Source organism: Rattus norvegicus, chromosome 18 (genome assembly GCF_036323735.1).
Source record: "Rattus norvegicus strain BN/NHsdMcwi chromosome 18, GRCr8, whole genome shotgun sequence".
NCBI classification, from domain to species: Eukaryota; Metazoa; Chordata; class Mammalia; order Rodentia; family Muridae; genus Rattus; species Rattus norvegicus.
This window is the reverse complement of record NC_086036.1, coordinates 52,790,050-52,804,551: the sequence shown is the minus strand read 5'-3', so window position 1 is coordinate 52,804,551 and position 14,502 is coordinate 52,790,050. Positions and strand designations below refer to the sequence as shown.

Genomic DNA, 14,502 nt, shown 5'->3' with positions numbered 1-14,502 from the left:
TAGTTTAGGAACCTGCCTAGAACCCCCCCCCCGTCCCTCCCCCACACCCCTAAAGGCAGGAAAAGAAGCATCCCCTGCTGGCAAACACAAACCAAGTATCAAGTACTAAAGAAAGAAATGTTTAGGAAACTAGTCAAGACCGGAGAGTAGTACTAGACAGACCTCAGAAGAAGGCCAGGTTGAAGCTGTATGACCACCGCCCCCCATCTCCCTGCACCCACCAATGTCACAATCAACGTGGAACAAACACGGGCAAAGCAACACAGCGGCAAAAAATAAACACCCATAACTGGGAGACCTTCCCTGGCATTCCCTGCACGGTCCCAGATAACAAAACCAAACACAAACAATGACAACAAATCCCTCCCTCGGGAAGCAGATAAACCACCAGGACAGCACATCCTTTTACCACTTCCACGAGACCAAGGAATTCTGGTTAAAGGGAAACATGCCCTCAGGCCCCAAAGAGCCCCCCAGAAGCCACCAAGGCCAAGGGCTTCCAGGGTTGAGTTTGCTTAACTCTTACCCGGTCCTGAAATGCTGTGATTGGCAGTGCAACCTGTTTTCCCCTGGTCTTCACCCACTCCAGCCGAGATTCAAAATCTTTTCCCAACCGCGGCTGCTGGCTTCCAAGCAGAGTCCCAGGAGAAAGCAATGTATGCTAGTCTTGCTTAAGCTCTGGAGATGCGGACGCGGGGAAGCAGGCCCGTCCCGGAGCCCCAGTTTTGCACAGGGACCGAGTCCTGCTGCAAACTTGATCAAGCTTTTCCCTGTCTGGCAGGAGATGCTGGAGGAAGAAGGCGGTAACCCGAGCCCGGCTGGGATGCGAGCAGTTGCCTCTGCTGCAGCTGCTGCCTCCGGGACAGTGGCCGGTGGGGGGGAGGTTTGGGGAGGGGGAGCGATGTCGCTCGCTTGCGGTCCCTCCAAACCTGCAATCTCCTTCCGGCCGGACTCCTGGGACCCCAGTCAGTGACTGAGTCAAGAAGTTGGCAAACTTAAGACTCACCACGGGGCTTGAGAGAGTGATAACAGAGTGCTGTGCTCCACAGTACCAGTGCTAACCCCTCCTCAAAGTACCCCAGGAGAAGAGTCTAGGCCCTCTACAAGGATTTGGGGGACAGGGCCAGCATCCGCCAAGCGGACAGGACAGCGCGTCCCCAGACTGAGGGAGCGCAAAAGTGGGACGGAGAAGGGATGGGGACCAGGCCAGGTCACCAGGAACCGAGCGGCAGCTAAGTGACTGGGAAAGTGGGGAGGGAGGAGGGAGGCGATTGGAGGGTGACCCACCAGCCTGTGGGGGGGGGCGCGGGGACAGCTCCCCCGTCGCCTAACTCCGGGCGGGTCGCTGCCAGGCCCTCCGAGGTGATTTCTTGGGGAATAGCTCCCTCTGCCGACCGCCCAGGATGCCCGGGAGACCCGGGGATAGACCTGAACCTGCGGGCTCCTCCGCCCACTTTCCCCCTCCCAGACTGCACAATTCCATTGAGTCCCAACAACCTGGGAAGATACAACACTTTCTAGTTCTCACACAGTGGTTTCTTAATTCTTCTCACTTCCAAACCAACACGAAAGCAGGCAAGGTTTCAACATCGGATAGCCAGACAATTCTGCCCTGGAAGGTTTCTTTTCCTCAGATGAAGGAAGTTCTTTCTAGAAAAATCCTCCACGCTTACAACTGTGTCAAATTATCTTGGCAGAAAATCCGGACTCCAAATTGCTTTGAGTGAACTCATAGTGAAACGAAGGAACACTCTTATTTCTTGAAGCAAAGTGAACATGTTTGAACCACACCTGTCCTCATCGTCTTTGCTGTTCCCTGAAATCTCTGGAGAGGACAGACTGTTGTAAGCTGTCTAGTTGCTTTGTCTGTCCATCTGTCTGGCTGTCTGGCTGGTTAGTTAACTAGGTATAACCCTCATTTATCTTTGGGAGACCGCCTTTGTCACAAGCACTACATACGGTCCTGGCGGGGAGGTCATTCAGGCCCTTGACCTGGGCTAGGACCCACAGATTCTCCTTGCCCGGAATCCGAACTGTGAAACACAAGGTCCGCTAAGTCTCGAAGTAATTGATGTGTACGACAGTTTTCTGCAGCTCTCGGATGAATACCAGTTCAGTGTGTGTATTCCCCAAAGCTTGCCTTAAAAAAAAACCCTGCTATTCTACTTTCCTTTCAGTATTGTTATCAGTTTAAATTTGCCTGCAGCATACTGCGCCGTGTTTGCTGTGCAGTTTGATGTGTTTTGAACAGTGGAAACATTTGGGTAACGTCCAGTAAGTGAGACAATCAATAATTCTACTCCACTGCCAAAGTAAATCTCCAAACTGATTCCCATTTTGTCCAGTGGGGTCTTTTTAAATGTCTTGTTACAGTTTTATGTCTCTTGTTGATGTTGAGGGTGTTTGGTATGAAGGTCAGAGACAACCTGCCGAAGTCACTTCTCTCCTTCCGTCATTGTGTGTCCAGAGAATCAAATTCAGGTCATCAAAAGGCAGCAAGCAGCTTTAATCCAGAGCCATCTTGCTACCCCCTCTGAGTATTTTCAGTGGCTACATGTTGTGTGCATCTTTTCTAGCATTGAATATACACGACATCACATAGCTCATTAACTTTGTCACCCAAATCCTGACTGTGTTCCTTTTTTTTTTTTACTGTTGAGACGTGTTCAGTTGTATAGACAATACCACAGACAGTTTCCCCATTTACGGAGACATCAAGCTTAAATAAAATATGTCTTCAAACTTTATTCCCTTTTGTTTCAAACTTTGTTAACTCTTCTTTTTGTTTCTTTGGTTTGGTTTGGTTTGGTTTGGTTGGTTTATATTTTCTATGGGGACTCTAGAGTTAGCTTGTCGCTATTTTAGAATCTTGCTTTTAAGACTGAGAGTACATTAAACCATTTGAATATAGTTTTTGGTCTGTTGGTTTGCTCATTGGTCAATTTAAGGAGAATTGATATAGGGACAACACTGAATCCTCCAACCTACAAACTCCTTTATCTTCATTAATTTATATATTCTTTAATTTCTCTCATAAAAATTTATAGTTTTCCTCATGAAAATTTTGCACATATTTTAAAGTATATTCCTAAGAAATTCAGTAATTTGTGGTGCTATTATAAATGAAAATATTTGAGGATGTTAATTTCCTATTGTTTATTGCTAGTATAGAGAAATAGCTGGTGGGAGTAGCTTCATATTATAAAACTTGATTAAATTTTATTAATTGTAGTACTTCTGGTTTTGTTTTTATTTTTATTTTGAATTGTTTTTATTTTATTTTGGATTTTCTACCTTCAATAAATTCAGGTTTTCTCCTTTATTTCTTACTTACTATACTGGATAGGATACCCAGGGCACCAGTAAATAAAGGCAGTCAGAGTTACTAGGTCAGGACCTTTACATACCTTAGGTTATGTTTTAGTTGCTTTTCAATTGCTGTTAAGCAAAACAAAACAAACACCATGACCAAGGCAATGTATAAAAGAAAGAAGAGATCTGCTCCCGGAGGTGGTAACAAAGTCCCACAGAGAAAAGTAAAACTTGATGAAGATGATGACGAGGATGATGAAGATGAAGATGATGATGATTTTGATGAAGAGGAAACTGAAGAAAAGGTTCCAATGAAGAAATCTGTACGAGATACCCCAGCCAAAAATGCACAAAAATCAAACCAAAATGGGAAAGATTTTAAAACCATCAACACCAAGGTCAAAGGGTCAAGAGTCCTTCAAAAAACAGGAAAAAACTCCCAAAACACCCAAAGGACCTAGTTCTGTAGAAGACATTAAGGCAAAAATGCAAGCAAGTATAGAAAAAGGTGGTTCTCTTCCCAAAGTGGAGGCCAAGTTCATTAATTATGTGAAGAATTGCTTCCGGATGACTGACCAGAAGGCTATTCAAGATCTCTGGCAGTGGAGGAAGTCTCTTTAAGAAAATGGTTTAAACAGCTTGAAATCATTCTGTCTTACTTCATTTCTGTAATAATTGCTATCTGGCTGTCCTTTTTATAATGCAAAGTGAGAACTTTCCCTACTGTGTTTGATAAATGTTGTCCAGGTTCAACTGCCAAGAATGTGTTGTCTAAAATGTCCGTTTAGTTTTCAAGGATGGAACTCCACCCTTTACTTGGTTTAAAGTATGTATGGAATGTTATGATAGGACATAGTAGTAGTGGTGGTCAGATGTGGAAATGGTAGGGAGACAAATATACATGTGAAATAAACTCAGTATTTTAATAAAGTAAAAAAAAATAAAAGAGAGCATTAAATTGAGGACTTCTTAGTTTCAGAGGTTGAACCAATGACCATCGTGGTAGGAAGCGTGGTAGCAGGCAGGTACGATGTTGTAATGATGGAGCAGCAGGTGACAGCTTACATCTGATCCACGAATAGGAGGCAGAGAGAGAGGTGGGGGAGAGGGGCCTGGTGCCAGTGTTTGAAACCTCAAAGTCCAAAGTCCATTCCAGTAACTTCTCCACCAAGGCCACACCTCCTAATCCTTCCCAAATAGCTCCACTAATAAGAGACCAAACATTCAAACAGGAGCCGGTATCATTCTCATTCAAATGACCACAGGTTAGACACAGTCTCTTATTTTGAAGAACAGTGTTTTAACCTTTCATGAATACCTGCTGTAAGGTGAGAATGTTCCCTTCTGTCCATAATTCACTAACAGTTCTTTCTTTGTTTGACATGAATGATTTCTGCATTTTGACAAATACTTTTCTGTGTCAATTCAAATTATCACACAGTTTTTCTCTTTTCAACTACTGGACAGTATTAACTGTTTAATCTTTAACTCTGTTTAATCACTTTCCCTAATGCCTGTCTGGTTGGTGTAAATTGTACTTTTTATATATTATTGATTTTTTAAAAAGATTTATTTATTTATTATACATAAGCACACTGTAGCTCCCTTCAGACACACCAGAAGAGGGCATCGGTTCCATTATAGATGGTTGTGAGCCACCATGTGGCTGCTGGGAATTGAACTCAGGACCTTTGGAAGATCAGTTAGTGCTCTTAACCGCTAGGCCATCTCTCCAGCCCTGATTCTTGTTGTTGTTGTTTAATATTTGCTAAAATTTTGTTCAAAATTACTACCTATATTCAGCATAAAACTGAGTAATGCCCTGCATTTTTATTCTTAGTACACACTGTTGTTAGAAGCTCATTAAAAAAAAAAAAACTCTATTAGAAGTACTAGCCCTTAGTTCCTCTGATTTTTTTCGATTGCTTACATATTTTTCCCCTCCTTTATCTTTGATCGCTCTCTTTCTTAGCCTCACGCTATACCTCAGGCTGGCCCGACACTGTGTAGCCCCAGGCTGGCCTCAGACTCTCAGTGATCTTGCTTCAGACTCCCTAGAGCAGAGATTACAGACAGAAGCCATCACATCTCTCTTTGCTTGAACATTTTCTGTTCCGTTGATTCTAATTCTTACTGTTACCATTTCCTTCTTTCCAGTTTTACAGATAGACTTACTCAATTATTTGTCTTCCCTGAATTTCTTTCTCTCTCTTTTTTTTATTTCTTTCTCTTTGCTTGTTCATTTGTTTGAGGCAGGGTCACACAAATCCAGTACTGTCCTCAAACTTCCTTGGTGGCCCAGAGTGAGACTGAACTTCTGAACTTCCTGCTTCTAACTCCCAGTGCTGGATTACAGGTGTGGCCCACCATACCTGGCTTATTCGGAGCTGGGAATTGAACTCATGACTGTGCACATGCTACGCACCCACTACACCCATGGAGTTACATCCTGAGCTCTTCACTTTAGTTTCCGAAAATCAATTTTTAGGTAATTGATTTTCAGATTTTGGTTCTTAAGCTATTGTTTAAGAACAATTGATATCCCACTATTTTTTTATAGTTTTTCGTACAGTTCCAATTATTTTTCTTTAATGTTATAAATTACAGAGAACTAAATTGTTTAATATCTACATGTTGGAAGATTTTCCAGATGTGTTTTAATTTATTTTTATTATTTAATGGTGTGTACGTGTGTGTGTGTGTGTGTGTGTGTGTGTGTGTGTGTGTGTGTGTGTGGTAGGAGTCGTGTTCAGGGAGGCGGGGCGGTGTGCACTTGTGAATTCTGGTGTCTGAAGTCCAGAAGAGGGCATTAGATCCCCTCAGCTGGAGTTACAAGCGGTTGTGAACCTCCTGACATGTGTGGATGGGGAGAATTCAACTTGTGTCCTCTGTGAGAGCAGTGTGGGCCATCATTAACCACTGATCAATCAGTGCGGGCTCAGCCCAGACATATTTTGGTTTTGTCTTTGTATTTTTTTCTTTTTAATTTAATTTTATTGTGATCAGAAAGCATATTTCATGGAACTGCAATCCTTGTTCTGAACCTCACTACATGGTGAACACGTGGTCCTTCTTAGTAAATGGTCCATGTGACTCTAAAACTAACATACACTTGGTACCATTGTTTAATAGAAGGTTCTAAAAATGTCAGTTGTGTCTCATTAGTTGACAAAGTTATTCCAGACTTTAATCCCCTTACTGATTTTTTTCCTATCCTTACTATGAACACTGTGTTATTGATTCAATCTCGGAACTAGGGAGATGATTCAATGGCTAAGAGCACTTGTTCTTGCAGAGAACCTGTGTCCAGTTCTTAGCACCACATTGTAGCTCACGACCAAGTGCCTGTAACTCTAGTTCCAGGGGATCTGATGCTCTGGCCCTTACCAAGGCTTCAACGACATCTAAACACACACACACACACACACACACACACACACACACACACACATATACACACACACACACATATATATACACACACACATATTCACATACATACACACACATACACACACACATACACACACACATATACACATACACACACATACATATATACACACACACATACACACACACAACACACACACACACACACACACAGTACTCATATATACAGTCAGGCCCACACAATACACATATAAATAATAAATAAATCTTTTAAATATATTTATAATCTAAATTAGATAAGCTAATTTCGTTGATGGGAACTATGCTATTCTGTTAACAGAATTTGTAATCTATCAAACTTCCAGTTGTTTACATATTTACCATACATTCTGACTTTTAAAAACATTATATGTACCAGTAGTTGTGATCAGAATACTTACATAGGGATATTTATTTAGATTTATAAAATTCTACTTTTCTACATCTTGAGAACTTGTTTAAGATTTCAGAGAAATTAATTTTTTATCCAAATATGATCGTGATATTTGAAATTTTGTTGATAATTTTCAATGCTCTTGAACAAATAAGTAATGGTTAAATGTGGAAGGAAGTAGAGGCTGAACCATGGCTTGATAGATCCTTTCTTTTCTGTTTCTATCTATCACATTCTGCTCTACGGCCATGTGACCACTTATAAAGTCTACAGCTTTATTACATCCAGCCCATTGTCTTAACCTAATCCATTAGGATTTTCTCATTACCTTAAAAATCCCACATGTAGCCTCAGTCCTTCCGTTTACCTGTCTGGAAATATTACCATTAATAGAAATCAAGTTAGCCTGCCAGTTTCCTATCTTAGCAGTAAGATGCGCATCTTCTGCCTAGGATTTCCTTTCTGTAGTACTTTTTTTTTATTAACTTGAGTATTTCTTATTTACATTTCGAGTGTTATTCCCTTTCCTGGTTTCCGGGCAAACATCCCCCTAATCCCTCCCCCTCCCCTTCTTTATGGGTGCTCCCCTAGCCATCCTCCCCCCATTGCCGCCCTCCACCCAACAATCTAGTTCACTGGGGGTTCAGTCTTAGCAGGACCCAGGGCTTACTAGGATATTCATTGCTTCCTATGAGGTCAGAGTCCAGGGTCAGTCCATGTATAGTCTTTAGGTAGTGGCTTAGTCCCTAGAAGATCTGGTTGCTTGGCATTATTGTTCATAAGGGGTCTCGAGCCCCTTCGAGCTCTTCTAGTTCTTTCTCTGATTCCTTCAGTGGGGTTCAGTGGTTTGCTGCTGGCATTCACCTCTGTATTTGCTGTATTCTGGCTGTGTCTCTCAGGTGAGATCTACATCCGGTTCCTGTCAGCCTGCACTTCTTTGCTTCATCCATCTTGTCTAATTGGATAGCTGTATATGTATGGGCCACATGTGTGGCAGGCTCTGAATGGGTGTTCCTTCTGTGTCTGTTTTAATCTTTGCCTCTCTATTTCCTGCCAAGGGTATTCTTGTTCCCCTTTTAAAGAAGGAGTGAAGCATTCACATTTTGATCATCTGTCTTGAGTTTCATTTGTTCTAGGCATCTAGGGTAATTGAAGCATTTGGGCTAATAGCCACTTATCAATGAGTGCATACCATGTGTGTTTTTCTGTGATTGGGTTACCTCACTCAGGATGATATTTTCCAGTTCCAACCATTTGCCTCCAAATTTCATAAAGTCATTGTTTTTGATAGCTGAGTAATATTCCATTGTGTAGATGTACCACATTTTCTGTATCCATTCCTCTGTTGAAGGGCATCTGGGTTCTTTCCAGCTTCTGACTATGATAAATAAGGCTGCTATGAACATAGTGGAGCACGTGTCTTTTTTATATGTTGGGGCATCTTTTGGGTATATGCCCAAGAGAGGTATAGCTGGATCCTCAGGCAGTTCAATGTCCAATTTTCTGAGGATCCTCCAGACTGATTTCCAGAATGGTTGTACCAGTATGCAATCCCACCAACAATGGAGGAGTGTTCCTCTTTCTCCACACCCTCACCAGCATTTGCTGTCACCTGAGTTTTTGATCTTAGCCATTCTCACTGGTGTGAGGTAAAATCTCAGGGTTGTTTTAATTTGCATTTCCCTTATGACTAAAGATGTTGAACATTTCTTTAGGTGTTTCTCAGCTATTCGGCATTCCTCAGCTATGAATTCTTTGTTTAGCTCTGAACCCCATTTTTTAATTGGGTTATTTGTCTCCCTGCAGTCTAACTTCTTGAGTTCTTTGTATATTTTGGATATAAGCCCTCTATCTGTTGTAGGATTGGTAAAGATCTTTTCCCAATCTGTTGGTTGTTGTTTTGTCCTACCCACAGTGTCCTTTGCCTTACAGAAGCTTTGCAGTTTTATGAGATCCCATTTGTTGGTTCTTGATCTTAGAGCATAAGCCATTGATGTTTTGTTCAGGAAATTTTTTCCAGTGCCCATGTGTTCCAGATGCTTCCCTAGTTTTTCTTCTATTAGTTTGAGTGTATCTGGTTTGATGTGGAGGTCCTTCATCCACTTGGTATTAAGCTTTGTACAGGGTGATAAGCATGGATCAATCTGCATTCTTCTACATGTTGACCTCTAGTTGAACCAGCACCATTTGCTGAAAATGCTATCTTTTTTCCATTGGATGGTTTTGGCTCCTTTGTCAAAAATCAAGTGCCCATAGGTGTGTGGGTTCATTTCTGGGTCTTCAATTCTGTTCCACTGGTCTATCTGTCTGTCTGTGTACCAATACCATGCAGTTTTTATCACTATTGCTCTGTAATACTGCTTGAGTTCAGGGATAGTGATTCCCCCTGAAGTCCTTTTATTGTTGAGGATAGTTTTAGCTATCCTGGGTTTTTTGTTATTCCAGATGAATTTGCAAATTGTTCTGTCTAACTCTTTGAAGAATTGAATTGGTATTTTGATGGGGATTGCATTGAATCTGTAGATCGCTTTTGGTAAAATGACCATTTTTACTATATTAATCCTGCCAATCCATGAGCATGGGAGATCTTTCCATCTTCTGAGGTCTTCTTCAATTTCTTTCTTCAGAGTCTTGAAGTTCTTATTGTACAGATCTTTTACTTGCTTGGTTAAAGTCACACCGAGGTACTTTATATTATTTGGATCTATAATGAAGGGTGTTGTTTCCCTAATTTCTTTCTCAGCTTGTTTCTCTTTTGTGTATAGGAAGGCTACTGATTTATTTGAGTTAACTTTATACCCAGCCACTTTGCTGAAGTTGTTTATCAGCTTTAGTAGTTCTCTGGTGGAACTTTTGGGATCACTTAAATATACTATCATATCATCTGCAAATAGTGATATTTTGACTTCTTCTTTTCTGATCTGTATCCTCTTGACCTCCTTTTGTTGTCTGATTGCTGTGGCTAGAACTTCAAGAACTATATTGAATAAGTAGGGAGAGAGTGGGCAGCCTTGTCTAGTCCCTGATTTTAGTGGGATTGCTTCAAGTTTCTCTCCATTTAGTTTAATGTTAGCAACTGGTTTGCTGTATATGGCTTTTACTATGTTTAGGTATGGGCCTTGAATTCCTATTCTTTCCAGGACTTTTATCATGAAGGGGTGTTGAATTTTGTCAAATGCTTTCTCAGCATCTAATGAAGTGATCATGTGGTTTTGTTCTTTCAGTTTGTTTATATAATGGATCACTTTGATGGTTTTCCGTATGTTAAACCATCCCTGCATGCCTGGGATGAAGCCTACTTGATCATGGTGGATGATTGTTTTGATGTGCTCTTGGATTCGGTTTGCCAGAATTTTGTTGAGTATTTTTGCGTCGATATTCATAAGGGAAATTGGTCTGAAGTTCTCTTTCTTTGTTGGGTCTTTGTGTGGTTTAGGTATAAGAGTAATTGTGGCTTCATAGAAGGAATTCAGTAGCGCTCCATCTGTTTCAATTTTGTGGAACAGTTTGGACAGTATTGGTATGAGGTCTTCTATGAAGGTCTGATAGAATTCTGCACTGAACCCATCTGGACTTGGGCTCTTTTTGGTTGGGAGACCTTTAATGACTGCTTCTATTTCATTAGGAGTTATGGGGTTGTTTAAATGGTTTCCTGATTTAACTTTGGTACCTGGTATCTGTCTAGGAAATTGTCCATTTCCTGCAGATTTTCAAGTTTTGTTGAATATAGGCTTGTGTAGTAGGATCTGATGATTTTTTTTAATTTCCTCTGATTCTGTAGTTATGTCTCCCTTTTCATTTCTGATTTTGTTAATTTGGACACACTCTCTGTGTCCTCACGTTAGTCTGGCTAAGGGTTTATCTATCTTGTTGATTTTCTCAAAGAACCAGCTTTGGTTCTGTTGATTCTTTGTATGGTCCTTTTTGTCTCTACTTGGTTGATTTCAGCTCTGAGTTTGATTATTTCCTGCCTTCTACTCCTCCTGGGTGTATTTGCTTCTTTTTGTTCTAGAGTTTTTAGGTGTGCTGTCAAGCTGATGACATATGTTCTTTCCTGTTTCTTTCTGCAGGCACTCAGCGCTATGAGTTTTCCTCTTAGCACAGCTTTCATTGTGTCCCATAAGTTTGGACTGTTGTACCTTCATTTTCATTAAATTCTAAAAAGTCTTTAACTTCTTTCTTTATTTCTTCCTTGACCAGGTTATCATTGAGTAGAGCATTGTTCAATTTCCACGTGTATGTGGGCATTCTTCCCTTATTGTTATTGAAGACCAGCTTTAGGCCGTGGTGGTCTGATAGCACGCATGGGATTATTTCTATCTTTCTGTACCTGTTGAGGCCCGTTTTTTGACAAATTATATGGTCAGTTTTGGAGAAAGTACCATGAGGAGCTGAGAAGAAGGTATATCCTTTTGCTTTAGGATAGAATGTTCTATAAATATCTGTTAAGTCCATTTGGCTCATGACTTCTCTTAGTCTGTCTACGCCTCTGTTTAATTTCTGTTTCCATGATCTGTCCATTGATGAGAGTGGGGTGTTTAAATCTCCTACTATTATTGTGTGAGGTGCAATGTGTGTTTTGAGCTTTAGTAAGGTTTCTTTTACGTATGTAGGTGCCTTTGTATTTGGGGCATAGATATTTAGGATTGAGAGTTCATCTTGGTGGATTTTTCCTTTGATGAATATGAAGTGTCCTTCCTTATCTTTTTTGATGACTTTTAGTTGAAAATTGATTTTATTTGATATTAGAATGGCTACTCCAGCTTGCTTCTTCTGACCATTTGCTTGGAAAGTTGTTTTCCAGCCTTTCACTCTGAGGTAGTGTCTGTCTTTGTCTCTGAGGTGTGTTTCCTGTAGGCAGCAGAATGCAGGGTCCTCATTGCGTATCCAGTTTGTTAATCTATGTCTTTTTACTGGGGAATTGAGGCCATTGATGTTGAGAGATATTAAGGAATAGTGATTATTGCTTCCTGTCATATTCATATTTGGATATGAGGTTATGTTTGTGTGCTTTTCGTCTCTTTGTTTTGTTGCCAAGACGATTAGTTTCTTGCTTCTTCTAGGGTGTAGCTTGCCTCCTTATGTTGGGCTTTACCATTTATTATCCTTTGTAGTGCTGGATTTGTAGAAAGATATTGTGTAAATTTGGTTTTGTCATGGAATATCTTGGTTGCTCCATCTATGTTAATTGAGAGTTTTGCAGGATACAGTAACCTAGGCTGGCATTTGTGTTCTCTTAGGGTCTGTATGACATCAGTCCAGGATCTTCTGGCCTTCATAGTTTCTGGCGAAAAGTCTGGTGTGATTCTGATAGGTCTGCCTATATATGTTACTTGACCTTTTTCCCTTACTGCTTTTAATATTCTTTCTTTATTTTGTGCGTTTGGTGTTTTGACTATTATGTGATGGGAGGTGTTTCTTTTCTGGTCCAATCTATTTGGAGTTCTGTAGACTTCTTGTATGCTTATGGGTATCTCTTTCTTTAGGTTAGGGAAGTTTTCCTCTATGATATTGTTGAAGATATTTACTGGTCCTTTGAGCTGGGAGTCTTCACTGTCTTCTATACCTATTATCCTTAGGTTTGATCTTCTCATTGAGTCCTGGATTTCCTGTATGTTTTGGACCAGTAGCTTTTTCCGCTTTACATTATCTTTGACAGTTGAGTCAATGATTTCTATGGAATCTGCTGCTCCCGAGATTCTCTCTTCCATCTCTTATATTCTGTTGGTGAAGCTCGTATCTACAGCTCCTTGTCTCTTCTTTTGGTTTTCTATATCCAGGGTTGTTTCCATGTGTTCTTTCTTGATTGCTTCTATTTCCATTTTTAATTCCTTCAACTGTTTGATTGTGTTTTCCTGGAATTCTTTCAGGGATTTTTGTGACTCCTCTCTATGGGCTTCTACTTGTTTATTTATGTTTTCCTGGAATTCTTTTAGGGATTTTTGCGATTCCTCTCTGTAGGCTTCTACTTGTTCTCTAAGGGAGTTCTTCACGTCTTTCTTGAAGTCCTCCAGCATCATGATCAAATATGATTTTGAAACTAGATCTTGCTTTTCTGGTGTGTTTGGATATTCCGTGTTTGCTTTGGTGGGAGAATTGGGTTCCAATGATGCCATGTAATCTTGGTTTCTGTTGCTTGGGTTCTTGCGCTTGCCTCTCGCCATCAGATTATCTCTAGTGTTACTTTGTTCTGCTATTTCTGACAGTGGCTAGACTGTCCTATAAGCCTGTGTTTCAGAAGTGCTGTAGACCTGTTTTCCTGTTTTCTTTCAGCCAGTTAAGAGGACAGAATGTTCTGCTTTTGTGTGTATAGTTTTTCCTATCTACAGGTCTTCAGCTGTTCCTGTGGGCCTGTGTCTTGAGTTCACCAGGCAGTTTGCTTGCAGCAGAAAAGTTGGTCTTACCTGTGGTCCCGAGGCTCAAGTTTGCTCGTGGGGTGTTGCTTATGAGCTCTCCGCGGCAGCAGCCACCCGGAAGATCTGCGCCGTCTGTAGTACTTGTAAATCATATTTTTACAGCTATGACTTAAAATCATGGTTGCTTACAAAAACAGGCCAGAGTTTACAGAACTCACTTTCTAAATTAAAAAAAAAAGCAAAGCCACCAATAGTCCTACTCAGCTGTCACACCTTTGACAAAACGGTGTCATGACAAGATATCCCTAAGGTTGCAACAGTGGCCCTCAAATATTGTTGGTATCCAACGGCTTTCTAATTGGACCTAAGACCTGCTCAACAGAACAGAAATCATGCCTGCTCCTAGAAGCCTACCTAACGTCCCAAGACCTAGTGAGGTCATAAATCTTAGTGGGGGACCTCCTACTGCCACTTACTAAACCAGCATAATTACCAACTGCATTATAAATGTTGTCCTTACACCCACAGAGAGCTGTGTCTCTCCCCCCTCATCAAAGAAACATCTCTTTACAACAGACAGAAACCATGACAGGGAATCACCACTGGTCAAATGCAAACAACAGGATTGTGGGATGCCTAGCCCCAGTGGACACATCTAAAACAAAACTCCAGCCCCTAAGGCTCAAGAAACAGCCCAGAAGTAAGGGCAGAAAGACTGTCAGAACCAAAGAAAAGACAGTGAGATTTGCTCTCCTAGAAATGATGAAGCTTCCTTTGCCTATGATACTTCAACAACATGGCTGCCTAAGTAAGACCCAAACAAGTCAAAACCCAGAAGATATTCTCCTACAAAAAAAAGGAGATTTCCAGGGGCCACACCCCTAGGCAAAGAGCTATACGCAGCTACAAAATGCTAAGACCAGGAAAAAATAGTCTGCCCCAGACATAAGCCCCAAATTAGTTATCCAATACAAACTGGTAAGCCCTGAAATTATATACATACAAGTA

The 14,502-nt window shown here is 41.0% G+C and overlaps 1 protein-coding gene and 1 pseudogene across 2 annotated transcripts in view; one reads left to right on the top strand and one right to left on the bottom strand.

Moving 5' to 3' along the window:
- Positions 1 to 1,260, bottom strand: part of Megf10 (multiple EGF-like domains 10) — a 150,140-nt gene extending 148,880 nt beyond the window's left edge. The window contains exon 1 of one of the 2 annotated variants that reach the window (XM_039096646.2): positions 527 to 1,260. The gene's annotated coding sequence lies outside the window, so the exon portion shown is untranslated. The remainder of the gene's footprint in view (positions 1 to 526) is intronic. The other variant, XM_006254747.4, reaches the window with a different exon arrangement.
- A 2,189-nt stretch (positions 1,261 to 3,449) lies between these two features.
- LOC108348736 (nucleophosmin pseudogene) lies at positions 3,450 to 3,933 on the top strand (annotated as a pseudogene).
- The last annotated feature ends 10,569 nt before the right edge of the window (positions 3,934 to 14,502 follow it).